The sequence below is a fragment of the Callorhinus ursinus genome, unplaced genomic scaffold (genome assembly GCF_003265705.2).
Source record: "Callorhinus ursinus isolate GAN/ISIS: 27379988/994484 unplaced genomic scaffold, GSC_fseal_2.0 scaffold61, whole genome shotgun sequence".
NCBI classification, from domain to species: domain Eukaryota; kingdom Metazoa; phylum Chordata; class Mammalia; order Carnivora; family Otariidae; genus Callorhinus; species Callorhinus ursinus.
The window spans coordinates 7,589,798-7,602,937 of record NW_027397123.1 but is presented as its reverse complement, the minus strand read 5'-3'; the positions used below and the strand labels follow the sequence as shown (position 1 = coordinate 7,602,937).

At 53.4% G+C, this 13,140-nt stretch overlaps 1 protein-coding gene across 2 annotated transcripts in view; it reads right to left on the bottom strand.

Moving 5' to 3' along the window:
- TSHZ3 (teashirt zinc finger homeobox 3) overlaps nt 1-13,140 on the bottom strand; it is a 76,468-nt gene that overhangs the window by 10,247 nt on the left and 53,081 nt on the right. The window lies entirely within an intron of this gene.

Genomic DNA, 13,140 nt, shown 5'->3' with positions numbered 1-13,140 from the left:
AAAAAAAGGAAGGAACGAAGAAGGAAGGAAGGAACGAAGGAAGGAAGGAAGGAACGAAGGAAGGAAAGAAGGAACAAGGGAACGAAGAAAGGAACAAATGAAAGAAGGAAAAAAAAAAGAAAAAAGAAAGCATTAGTTAAGTGCTGAGCTTACCTAGGATATCTTCTCGAATCTCAGGAAAACGCCGCAAAGTCGACGGGCACGTGTATTTGTAAAATTAAATAGTTAAAATGTGGTGTTTCTTTGGAGCAAAAAAAAAAAAAAATCTGCTCTTCAAACATAATTTGCCACCTTATTCTTCTCAAGGGGCAACAGCTTGAAATTAAAACTAAATTTGAAATTAATGAAGCACATTCTGGAGGTGGCATTCATTTCTAAAGTAATAAATTACTTGTATCAACCTCAGAGACAGCAGTTCCTGTCTGTCAATTAATATGTCTTATGCTTCTCCTACCCCTAATGCATTTCTTAACAGACAGATTCACAATTTAAATTAAGCAAGCATTTTTTACTCATTACATTTTTGAGGCTCAATCTTTAATAAATATAAAGTACGAAAACATCAATAAAATTTTTACGAAGTAAAAAGAAAGTACATCAATTGCAATAAATTGAAAACAAGGTTCTGTGGATTCTTCCTTCCTTCCTTCCTTCCTTCCTTCTTTCTTTCTTTCTTTTTCTTTCTTTCTTTCTTTCTTCTTTCTTTCTTTCTTCTGGAAAAGCAGGTCTCATAAAAGCTTACAGTAAGTTTTGCTGCCAGAGGATAGGCATTGGTCTGTTCCAGGTGGGAGAGGAGACCCTGACCCAGCCCTGGCCCCGTCCTCCATGTGTACACTCAGCTGCTTTCTCAGCCACCTGCACACACACCATCCATGCAGAATTATGTCAGAACAAGTTCAGGAAAATTGGTATGCGGTGCTCATTCCTGCTGTATAAATATATACAAGACCTTCCAGTGGACCTTACAAATGTCAAAGTGTTTGCTCTTTAGACTACTTTGTCAATATTTACTCAGCATAAGCTTCATGGGCATCCAACAGGGATCTTGTCTTTCTGGAAGCAGTGTAACTGGGGATGTAAATCCAGTGTGCACTTCCTGGGCAGGTGGAGGGCAGGGCTAAGCAGCTCTGGGTTCGAGAACAGGCACATCCAGAGAAGCAAAGCCAGGAGAACATTCGTGTTAATGGGAATAAAGTTTTTGTGGGGAATTTTTGTGTGTGGGTTTTTTTTTTTTTTTCATTTCTTTGCATCCAGTGACTTAGGTTGCCCCTTACCAGACCTTGCCTAGTTGGGCTGGCCTTGTGAACAACCAGGCATGGCCGGCCTTGTGGTGAGCAGCAATTTTAAGGCAGACAAAGGGGAAAAAAGGGACCACTTCCAGCCAGCTTCTCAACATGCCTGCGTCAGAAGGCCCCTGGCTGAGTGCTTTTGGTGGCCGGGATGGCTGCAGCACTAACGGTCTCGCGGACCCAAACAGAACCAAACCCCAGACAAACTCTCAGAAAAGAAAAGGAAGCTTCATTTGTAGCATTTCCTTCCACAGTTTTAAAGACTTGCCTCCTACCAATTTGACACCAGGAAAAAAAAAAAAAGTGAAATGACTCAAACAAATAAGATTCTCTGGAAGACACACAGACTTTTCCCTTCCCTTGCTCTTCCACGCTGGTCGAGGGTGATTTTCTCCCATTCCTAAATCCCCCTTCGGGCGCCAAGAATTCTAAGCTGAGACAAGAGTAGCAACCCAACACTGAGGTGAGTGGAGCTGGTGCCCCAGGGACACACACGTGTGTGGGCCACCGCCGCAGGGATACGCCAACAGCAAAGCGAGGGGTTGGGTGTTTGGGCCACGGAAGGCCCTTTACAAGCGGGCCAAGGAGAGGGCCCCGCTCAGGTCAGCTGATGTATGAGGTACTGGGGTGGGCCTCCGGTTTGAGGCCGGGCACTTGGAACACTGTGCTGACCAGGGGAGGCTCTTCTGCGGGCCAGGGTGGCTAAGGTGAATGCCTTGCTTGGAAAAGGAAAAGGAAAAGAAAAAAAGAAAGACCTCCGTCTCTCCTGACAGCCTTCCTCAGCCAGCAGCGCATCCTGGAAGGTGGCTCTCAAACTTCAACAGGGCTAGGGGCGCCTGGGTGGCTCAGCTGGTTAAGCGACTGTCTTCGGCTCAGGTCATGATCCTGGAGTCCTGGGATCGAGTCCCGCATTGGGCTCCCTGCTAAGCAGGGAGTCTGCTTCTCCCTCTGACCTTCCCCCCTCTTATGTACTCTCTCTCTCTCTCATTCTCTCTCTCAAATAAATAAATAAAATCTTAAAAAAAAAAACAAAACTTCAACAGGGCTGGCAGGTCTGGAAGGAGGGTAGCCTGGAGGGGGGCGCGTAGAGGGACCAAGAGTCAGTTTGCCTGCAAGTGCCCCAGTGTTAGCAGGGAAGTCTTGCATCCCGAGAATCTTCTCAGACCCGGGCAAACCCAGGCAGCCGGTCGCTCTAGCCAGGGATGCACAGCATGAGCTGGTCAGGGTGTCCGGGGCGGGTCTGCATTTCTCTCGGAAAGGAGCTAGAGCAAGGCGATCGGAGTTTAACCAGACACAGCCCACCATCTGCAGAGATGCCCCAGGTGCCCGGATGCATAATGTACCCATCCAAGGGCCTCCATTCTGAACATGGAAGGGAGGAGAAAACCACACGGCCTACATCCCTCCAGCTGAGATGCAAGGAAAAGCCTGGCCCCGTGGAAACAGAGCCCCTTCTCCCCTGAAGGTGGCCCTTTGAGCCACAGCCTGAAAAGTGAAACCATACTCTGGGAACTTTGCTCTCATTATGGCTCCCACAGAAGTAAGTCTGCAAGAGGCCACGATCCAGAAATGGCCCAGCTGAAGCAGCTATGGGAGGATGCCGGGCAGCCAGAAGAAGCTGGGGTCAATGGCAGACACAGACAAGCCCACTGTGGCATGCAGACCACCAGCTAAGAAAAAAATCTAGTGGCTCTGCCCGGCCACCTCCCACCCAGGAGCACGGGGCACCCCGGGGAAGCCTCAGCACAGTGCAGGGTGTGCATGGACCGTCTGGAGCACCCCGACAGGCACCTCACTGATCTGACCAGCTCCTGCCCCACATGGGGCCCCTTGGTGCCCTCCAATATGCTGTAAATCACCCAGCCCGATCAGAATGCCACCAGTCTGATGACTGAAGAGGAAATTAATATTGAAAGAAAAGTAAGGCCAACCTCCCTGGTGGGAACAGAATCCTGCTCTGAGGAGAATTAAAAAGCTTCGGTGCTGAGAGGTGTTGGGTCCTGGGGAGACCTGGCATCACACCACACACCACCCCTGGCCTCGTGACGGTTTCTGAGGCTGCAGGTAAGCACACTTGCACACGGCTGTGATAGGGATGTCGTCACCTATACACACACACACACACACACACACACACACACACACACACACACCCCGCTGCTTCCTTTCCAGACCCGGCGGGGAGGACTATCTCCTTAGGCTGAGCCTCAGACTTCTGCCCGTTTTCTGCCCGTCGGTCCTTCCCTCCACGTTAGAAGAAAGGCCAGAGCACGAATCATTCTGCTACGTCTCGCAATCATGGCACTCCTCCAAGAGTATCATGGCCACTCTCGTCACTAAACGTGGTGAGGGAGGGACCGAGGAGCCCGGAGCACTGGCACACGGGGTTAAGAGAAGGAAAGGTGCATTCACTCCACAAATTTGAACTGAGGACCCACGCACGCCCGGAGAGGTGGTGCCTGCTGAACCCTATATGGCGCTTCCTTCCTCTAGGCCTGTTTCCCCCTCCGTGTGAGACAGGGCATTGGATCAGTTGGCTCCTCCCCTGTCCCCTTCCTTACTTTATGGCTTTCCCGAGAAAGGGGTAAACTGAGGTAGAAACACGCTCACTTCTCCAAGCACGGGCTCCTTGTGAACGCTCAGCCGAGGCATTTCTCAGTCCTTTCTTCTCCGGACTAAGGAGCAAAATCCCCGGTCTCCTGGACACTGGGACAGTTAATGCCCTGGTCAGCCAAGGAGGGGAGGGGAAACTGGGTGTCTCCAGTCAGAGGGGATAGTGGGACATCAACTGGGGGGCAGGTAGGCTGGGTGAGAAGCTGGTCTCTGTCCCCACCACACTGGCCTTCAGGGGCCTCTCCTCCCTAAGGGCCAATGGCGGACACCATCCACTAGCCCGACCTGACAGTGAGCCATGCGGAGCCTCAGGGAACTTGGCCACTGTGACCAGTTATGTGACTTCCTTGCTGCTATTTAACGTTCTGTATGTTCTCATCTGAATTCTCCGAGGCAAGGACCCTGGTCCACATTGCCCCAGCTTTGCACGTAGTAGGTGAGGCACAGGTACTCACCACCTCCTTTGGAAAGAGGGTAGTTGGAGGTCAAATCCAGCAGCAAGAGGCTTGCTACCAGCCTTTGTAACAGGATCTGCCCCTCCTCCTGTTCCCTGGGCAGCCAGCAGCACTGGCCCTCTCCTCAGTGAGCCCCCGCTCCAGCCCCTCCCATCTATTCTCCATGAAAAGCCACCCGATCCTCATGTCCTTACTGACCAGCAGGCCAGTCAGGTTAACCCCCACACCAAACCTGCAACAAACAGCCTCGGTGACTTCCCATCTGGCTTGGAAGAAAGCTCAAATTCCTCAAAGCAACCCCGAAGTCCTCCCCTGTCTTGGCCCTGCTTCCTCCCCAGCCCAGCAGCTTCTAGAATGTGCCAAGAGGCCTCTCACCATCCAGTGTGCACTGCTACCTCCTTGTGTGCATCTACACCAAGGCAGATGCACACAAGAGTAAGGTGAGCCAGTGCACCCCTCCCCAGGGCACGGGTGAGAGGTAACGTCCGGGGACTTCTCTGACCCCAGCTTTCGCTCCCTTAGCATCCTCCCCCTTCTTGTTACAAGGCACACCACTGGAATCACCTGCTTATAGCCAGACGTTCCAGGACGCTCGAACAGACTGTCAGCTTCATGTGGTCGGCAGCCCCCACCTCCCAGTGTCTGCTGCAAACTTAACCGTCTGGCGCGCAGAAGCCACTCAACATATATCCATGGAATGAGTGAATGAATGAATGAATGAATGAACACCATGGATGACTTCTTCAAACCTCCTAACAGTTGCCCAAACATCTACATGGATCCAGACTCCGGCCAGTCCCAGAGCACAGCAGATGTGCCAGGGTCTGATCCAAATTCCCTCCTGGACCAGTCCCCTCTGTGTGTGACTACCTCATGGGGAAGCGCCTCTGGGAAGGACAGACAGGATGTCAGCCCCCACTCTGCAGAGAAAGAAGGAGGCACGGCTGATGGTGGTCTCCCTGCCCTGGAGCCACCCAGATGGTGCCCGCACCCAAATATCGCTCTCCAGGAATGCATTATCATGGTTCTTCGCTCTTGAACAAGTGAAACTGAAACTTTTGCTGCCGGCTCCGGTAGTGGGGGTGGGAGACTCTCATTCAAACCAAGTCAACAGCTGCAAAGACTCAAAGACACACGCGGGAGTGGAGGCCAGCGAGAGAGCGAGGGGCGGACGGGGGCCTCGTGTTTCATTTTTCCCCAAGTGGCCCAGTGGAAAAAATTCCTCTCCAAGAGGTGAGCTCTTCCAGATCTGCTACCACTGCTTCCCCACTATCTCTCCCCGCAATGAAAAGCAAGCGCTTAAAGCAGCAACACGGCAATCCATCTCTCCATAGCTCAAGGCCAAGGGCATATTTGGGGGCAGGTGAATGAACTGCAGAACTGCATTCAGGCAGAACCAAAGGGGACTCTAGGGTAGAGACGCATGTTCATGCAACACCAAAGCTGTCAGAATTACGAGAGCTCCCTGCAAACTCCCATAGCCGGGTACCCCTGGAACGTCAAGGATGAAAACCAATGGTCGAGCCTAATACGAGCTTGTCTATGAACCATTTTCCCATTCATTGCATTTGACCCTCTCCATGGTCCCGGCAGGTGGACTGCACAATTCCTCGTCTACGCTGGAGGAAGCTGGAGTTCCGACAAGTTAGCTGGGACACTCCCAAGCCCTCGGCTGCGACTCCACGGGAGTCAGTGCAGGTTTCAAGGGGATTTGACTCCATTCCTGGGGGAACCACACAGAAGGTGTGGAGCATGGGCCGTGCTCCCAGGACATGGAGCAGCCTGCCACCTCACAGCCTTCCCTGGCTTCCCAATACCAGGGATTCCATGCCTGCCCCTCCAGGAGGGTCCTGAGTGCTCCCACCTCCTGAGACGTAGCCACGGGGACGAAGGACATGTCCAAGGGGATGATGGACGTGTCCAAGGAGTGAAAAGCCAGACCATCGTGTAATCAGGTTGGGAGGTAGCCGCTCTCTCATTAATATTTATTGTCGTCATTAACTAAACTCAACCACTAGGTAAAAAGAAATTAATACATTTGATATAAATATAAAACAGTAAGCTGGAGCATAATGGAACTCATTTCTGGGCAAGTGGGAATTACCTTCATCACACCGTTGGGAATCTCTCTCAAAAAGGAGGAGATGAAGGAGTTGAAGTGTCCCTCTGGGTCTGTGCTCTCCAGCCACGGGGGCTGGGGGCACGGCAGGGGTGCAGGGGGCACTGGCAGGCCGGGAGGCAGGAGGGAGAAGGCATGGCTGCACCCTGCTCTCAGAGGCAATGTCACAGTAGACTGTCCTGCCGATCTACACTTTTCCTGGGCTGCAAGGAAGGTTCGGAGGTAAGCCCTCTGTTTTCAAATTCCCAAGCCTCCTGGGAAAGGGGTTTTGCTTGCGAAAGCTTCCTCAGATTCCCTTCCTGCCCCCTCCTAGTGAAGGAGGCCAGAGGAGTGCCTCCTGTTGGCCCTGTAACCCCGTCATTCATCCTGGGCCTGGGCTGGACAGAGCGGAGCGGACGCAGGGGGAGGAGAGACCCTGTCCAAGTCCGGAGTCCTGTGCTGAGAAGGGTGAGGAGGGGAAGATGCGGAGGAGCAGAGAGAGGAGGACACCAGGAGAAAGCCGGGGGAAGGAGAGAAGAGTCCACTAGGAATGGGGCTTGGGGGAGACACAGACAGACAAAGAGAAACAGAGAGAGATACAGGGAGAGACAAAGAGGTAGGGAGAGACACAGAGAGAGGAAGGGACAGAGGCCCCTGAGGGAGTGGGAGGCGGGCAAGGAAGAGAAGAAAACTAGTGACGGACCTCTGAGGAGAGACTGGCAGAAGAGATTACTCCAGCAGCGAGGGCGGAGGATGGTGAGCGCAGGGGGGGCCTGAGCTGGGGGTCCTGGTGCAGGGCCGGGGCGGACAGAGGCCCGGGAGCCGCCGTGGCTCGGTTCTAAGGCTGGAGGCTCAGGCCAATCTCAGCCTCCCCTGAGCACTGAGATTTTCAAAGGACGCAAGGTCTTTTGTTTTTGTTTTTGTTTTGTTTTTTAAGAGCAAATTAACCAGCTGAGGAGGCGACCAAGAAGTTAACTGCTCAGCTGACCCTGGTGAGCAGAAGATGGGGAAGGCCCGCTTCTGCCCCAGAGCTGGCGTCCTGCCTGGCCTGGAAGTGCTGGGCGGAGCAGGCCCCGGAGGCCGGGCCTCCGAAAACCCGCAGGGTTCCCTCTCAGGCCCTCGTGCACAGGACCACCTCTGAGACTCGGAAGTGCCCAGGTGGCAGGCCTGAACCTGGACGGTGTGTGAAGAAGGCTGCAGGCTCAGGACCCCGGCCCTCCTGACCCCTTCCAGGGCGGCTGTGCAGCTGCCCTCACAGCCAAGGCCTCTCTCCCTGTTCCATACATCGAATTCAAGTTCAGTTTCAAGAAACCCAAAGCCCTAGCCCCCTGGTGAGGTGCTGAGTCCTCTCCTCGTGTTAGGATATGCCTAGACCCAGAAACACATAGGGTCACCACGGGGTGTTGGGGTGGTCTCGGCCACCTCTGAAGCCCCCCTCCCCCGACACCTGGGCCCAGGACAAAGCAGACTCGCCGTCATGACAGGGGACCACTGGGAAGCCCCGCCCCCGGGGAGAGCGGTCACTTGGGAGACGGCCTGCTGATTTTGTTGGCGGTCCTGCGCTGCGTGTTTTCCTGTTACAGTGAGGGACGTCACAGACAGCGAGACCCTGGGCCTTGGCTCCTGCTCTGCCACGTGCTGTTCCTGTGACCTTGAGGTTCTTCCCCGGGCATGGTGGGGGAGAAGGTGGGGAGCGGTTCCTGCCACACCCACCTCCCAGGTGTTTGTGAAGAAGCAAGGTCTCCCTAAGGAGTGAGGGCATCAGGGCTATTCCAGGCGAAAGGGACTCTGCATTTAGAAGGAGGGTCCCACTGTCAAATAAATAAATAAAATCTTAAAAAAAAAAAAAAAAGGAGGGCCCCAGAGACCTGCAGGAACCACCCTGGGGCCTGCACCCGGGGGTGTGGGGTTCAGGTCCGACCTCTGGGCTGAGTCCTGCTCTTGCAAATGCAGGCTTCCTAGCTGATGGTCTCCCAGATCCCCAGATCTGCAGGCTGTCTTTTGGGAAAGGGGGGCAACGGGGGGCCAGCAGAGCCCTGCTAGGTAAGCGCTCCCCATGCGGCACAGGCTCTGCTCCTCCTCCCTCTGGCCACCTTGTGGGCTGTGGAGAAGGAAGAAAGCCAGAGAGAAAGGAGAAGAAGAAGGGAGAGAAATAAAGAGAACGGAAGGTGGCAGAGGAAGGAAGAGATAACAGATGAGCGTGCCCAAAACTAAAATCTCTGACCTAGCATGCCCGCTCCCCCCGCCAGGCCTGGGTCATCCTCAGGACTTCTGGGAAGGAAGCAGGCAGGGGCGGCCCCAAGCCTGGCTCACCCCACAGCTCTGCCCACTTCCACCTGACTCCAGATTCCCAGGCTCCCAGATCCGTGGGCGCGACGCTTAGACCAGACGCCCTTCACTCGGCGCCCGCACCAGCAGCTACCTCCGGCCCCCAGCCACCTTCTCCCGGCGTGGCCCAGCCCCACATCACGTCAGCTTCTGCCCTGAGCCGCCTTCCTCTTCACGGGGAAAGAGCTCAACCTCCCCAGAAAACCTCCCCTAAGTCTCCCTCTGTTCGAAACACAACTAGAAAATCCACTGACCCATATTACACAAGAATTTCTGCTCTGCAAAAGGAAGCCCACAAAGTGCCCGGACCCTGTGCCCTCGGGGTTATTTTTACACAGATCTGTCTTCTGTGAGTGCAGCCGTGTCTGCAGCAACTACCCCGTCTGGTGCCACTGGGTTTGGGGCTGTGAGTTATCCCCAGATGTTCCGGGATCCCACAAAATGGGCTGCCGGGAGCCTGGAGGGTGAGGGGCAGGGACAGGCAGGGTGCCCAGGCTTGGGCTGGCAATGACAGAACACATTCACCCTCAGGGAGCTCCCAGCACCCTCATACCCAGGCCTCCCAAGAAGGGAAAACGCAGAATAAGAGTGCCTCCTGCTGCCTGCTGCCTGGGAGGGGGGCTCAAAGGAGCAGCCCTGATGTGGGCCTTGCTTTCTGCGCCCAGAGAGGAGGAGACAGCGGGAGGAAGTGAGTGATGGGGGTTGGGGGAAGCTTATCCAAATGTGCTGGGTAATCCCAAGGTGATGAGACGGAGCTGTGGGCCTCTGTTAGGGTACTAACTAGGCAACAGAGAGAGAAGATTGATTCCAGGGAGGAAGGACGCGTGGCTTGGTACCCAGGAGGTCACAATCCAGCAGAGAACATGAGGTTTCTCCAGCCATCCACCTGGGCACCCAGTATCACAAGGTATCACTCAAACCATCTGCAGTGATGGAGGTCACAAGGCTCTGGGGACAAGGAGACATGGCACTCGTGGATGGCACTGGGTAGACCCAGAGGCCCTGCAGGCATCCCTGCCGGGCCCTGGGGCTTCTCAGGAACCAGGATAATCCCCCAAAGGGCTCAAGCTAGGCCAGGGGAATGAGGAGTGCATGGCCGGGCTCTGGGGGAAGGAAATGGTGGCTGAAGAGACAGTGGTCAGGAGTCCTGGCCGCGTTGGGATGACAACCTCCCCTAGATTGATTGCTCTTCCCACTAGCAAGGTCAGGAATATTAATTTTGTACAAGTTAATTTGATGTAATGTGCAAGATGAACGCTTGTTCAGTTGGGTATCACTGTGCTAATAAAGCCGCGATACTCTCTTGCCAAGAAAAGCATGGCATTAGCTGATTGGTGCATAACGTCGGTGTGAATCAGGCAACGTCACCCTTCAAGCGGAACCAGGGTGGCCAGGAGCTTCACAGGCTGCTGCTGATTCTTTAGGAGGCCAATGACAGCGAGGTCCCGGGGACACCTCCCAGCTGCTGAGAACCCCAGCATCTTCTGAAGCCTGAACACCCAGACCAAGGCCTATCCCTATAGATGTGGCAGGGGGGGCCTCCCGAAGCCACACATGGTGCTCCTGCCCCAGGGTAAGAAACGCTGCAGAGGCTTCTCTCTGTGGATTCTTGTTGCAAGGAGAGCCTCATTCAGCCATCTTAGCAGCCCTTCTCAACAACCTCCCTCCCCTTCCCGAGACCTTCCCCTGTGGGAGATGCGGGTCAGACAACAAGGAGCCCAGGAAGTTGGGGGGCTCCCCAAGATCAGCAAGGAAAGCGAGCTCCCTCGGCTCTAAGGTCGCGCTCCCCCAGTTGCTTCTGGGGGGATATGCTCTACTACAGTCTGGGCACCCACCCTGTTGCAAGGAAAAACAAATGGATCAAAGACACAGGTTCAAAGCAATTGCCTCAGACAACAAAAAGTAAATAAATACTCAGTTTGGGGACCCTGGGAGTCCCCTCTGTCCTCGGCTTAAAGCACACTTCAAAGAAAAATCCTCTCACTTTGGTAGAATTTCAGACAGCAGCAAATAGGGCTTGGGTGAATTATTAGGGGCAAGGGACGTGCTCAGACTTCTCACATGGCACACATGAGCAATGGTCAGTTTTGCTAATGGCTAAGAAGAATCATGACTTACACACCTTCAGCTCTGGAGCATGGGATCTCCTGGAGGTCAGACATAGTGATCCTCACAGGATAGCTTGTGGTTCTCAATGAGGCAGCTACTAAACCAAGGAGAACTCTTGCCTATATGCTCACTCAGTGATCTCAAAACCTGGGGAAACCACAGTTGAGAATAGGGCAGTAGGTTAAGGAAATTTTAGGTAGTCCTTATGATGGGCTTCTTCAAAGTGGGCTATAATGTACAACTCAAATTCTTGCTGGGCCTTATTGGCTGTTCTTCATGGCACCAAAAGATCTGTATCCAGGAAGAGGGTAAATGGATGGCTTCCATGAAAGAGGAATGAAGACTTACATGGAAGAGTAGACAACAGATTCATGCAACCGATCTATCCACCCACCATCCACCGATGCACCCATCCACCTATCTGTCCACCCATCCATCTACCTGTCCATCCACCCATCCATTCACCCATCCTCCCATCCAACCACCCATCCATCCATCCGTCCATCCAGCCGTCCATCCAGCCGTGCATCCATGCATCCATCCATCCATCCATCCATCCATCTCCTATCCATTCACCCATCCATCCACCTATCCATCCTTCCATCCACCCACCCATTCACCCATCCTCCCATCTATCCACCCACCCATCCATCTGTCCATCCAGCCGTCCATCCATGCATCCATCCATCCATCCATCCATCCATCCATCCATCCATCTCCTGTCCATTCACCCATCCATCCACCTATCCATCCATCCATCCACCCACCCATTCACCCATCCTCCCATCTATCCACCCATCCATCCATCTCTCCAAAAACTCATCTGGTCATCCAACATGTATATAAGTACCTACACACTCTAGATGCTTTAATTTAGGACTAAGAAGTTGTCAAAATAAATAATCAGAGTTACAGGTTTTACTTTAATTTGGTCAAGATGGCCTTGGTTACATAGATCACAGGACATTAGAAGGTCATACACCCTCAGAAACTTCTTTCATAATTCAAAGTCCAACAGAACCAAGCTACATTTTACCTTCCAAGTTTATCTTCCACTGCCAACCTGTCCTCGGATACACAAGCCACCCTTCCCTTATGATGTTCCTTTGCCCTTCCTTGGTCTACACGTTTCTTTCACTTTGTGTAACATGCTCCCATCTTTTCATATCCTCCTCCCGGCCCTCCAAGACCCTGCTCATTCCACTTTTCTCAGGAAGCCCCTTCGCACTTGTCCCTCTGAAAGCGACCTCTTTAATCTCAGTGATGACACCATGGGTGGAAAAGTCCTCTCTAAACTCTAACTTCTAGAGAAATATAAGGAACAATTATTAGCATAATTACTTGGACCAAGTCTCTGTTGGCGTTATCCCACGTAGCTTTTGCAATGGCTAACTGTGGGCATACATCTTCTCCATGCACATTGCAGAGGCAGGGACCCAGCATTCCTCACCTGTGCCCCCTTCACACAACCTGGAGGGTCAACACTCTTACAAACTCCTGGTCAAATTCACAGCCTTAGGAGCTGCTTAGCCCAAGAACTTCCACACACCAAGCGGCAGACGTTCCCGCCAGCTCCCTTCCCACTGTCAAATGCAGGGCAGAGCAGCCCCGAGAGCCTTCTGACCTCTCCCACATCTCTTCAGTCTCCTCACTCCCATTTCACAGAACAGACACACCATGCAGAGTCAAGGACCCGGTATTTCTCAGGAGTTCCTGACAAGGGTGCTTATCGTATGACTGCAGAGAAAATTGGGAGGAGAACACTCCCAGGGACCAGAGAGAAGCTCAGCCCTTCCCTCACTGCACAGGTACCAGCATGATAGCCACCTGGGTCAGGAGGCCTTCCTGAGGCCTGCAGCACTGCCAGTGAGCAACCCATTACTCACCTAGCACTCAGCCAGCACTCAGTCAGCACTCACCTAGCACTCAGTCAGCACTCACCTAGCATTCAGACAGCACTCAGCCAGCACTCACCTAGCATTCAGACAGCAGCACTCAGCTAGCACTCAGCCACCACTCACCTAGCACTCAGCCAGCATTCAGCCAGCACTCACCTAGCACTCAGCCAGCACTCACCCAGCATTCAGACAGCACTCAGCCAGCATTCACCTAGCATTCAGCCAGCATTCAGACAGCACTCACCTAGCGCTCAGACAGCACTCATCTAGCATTCAGCCAGCACTCAGCCAGCATTCAGCCACCATTCAGACAGCACTCACCTAGCACTCAGACAGCACTCACCTAGCAT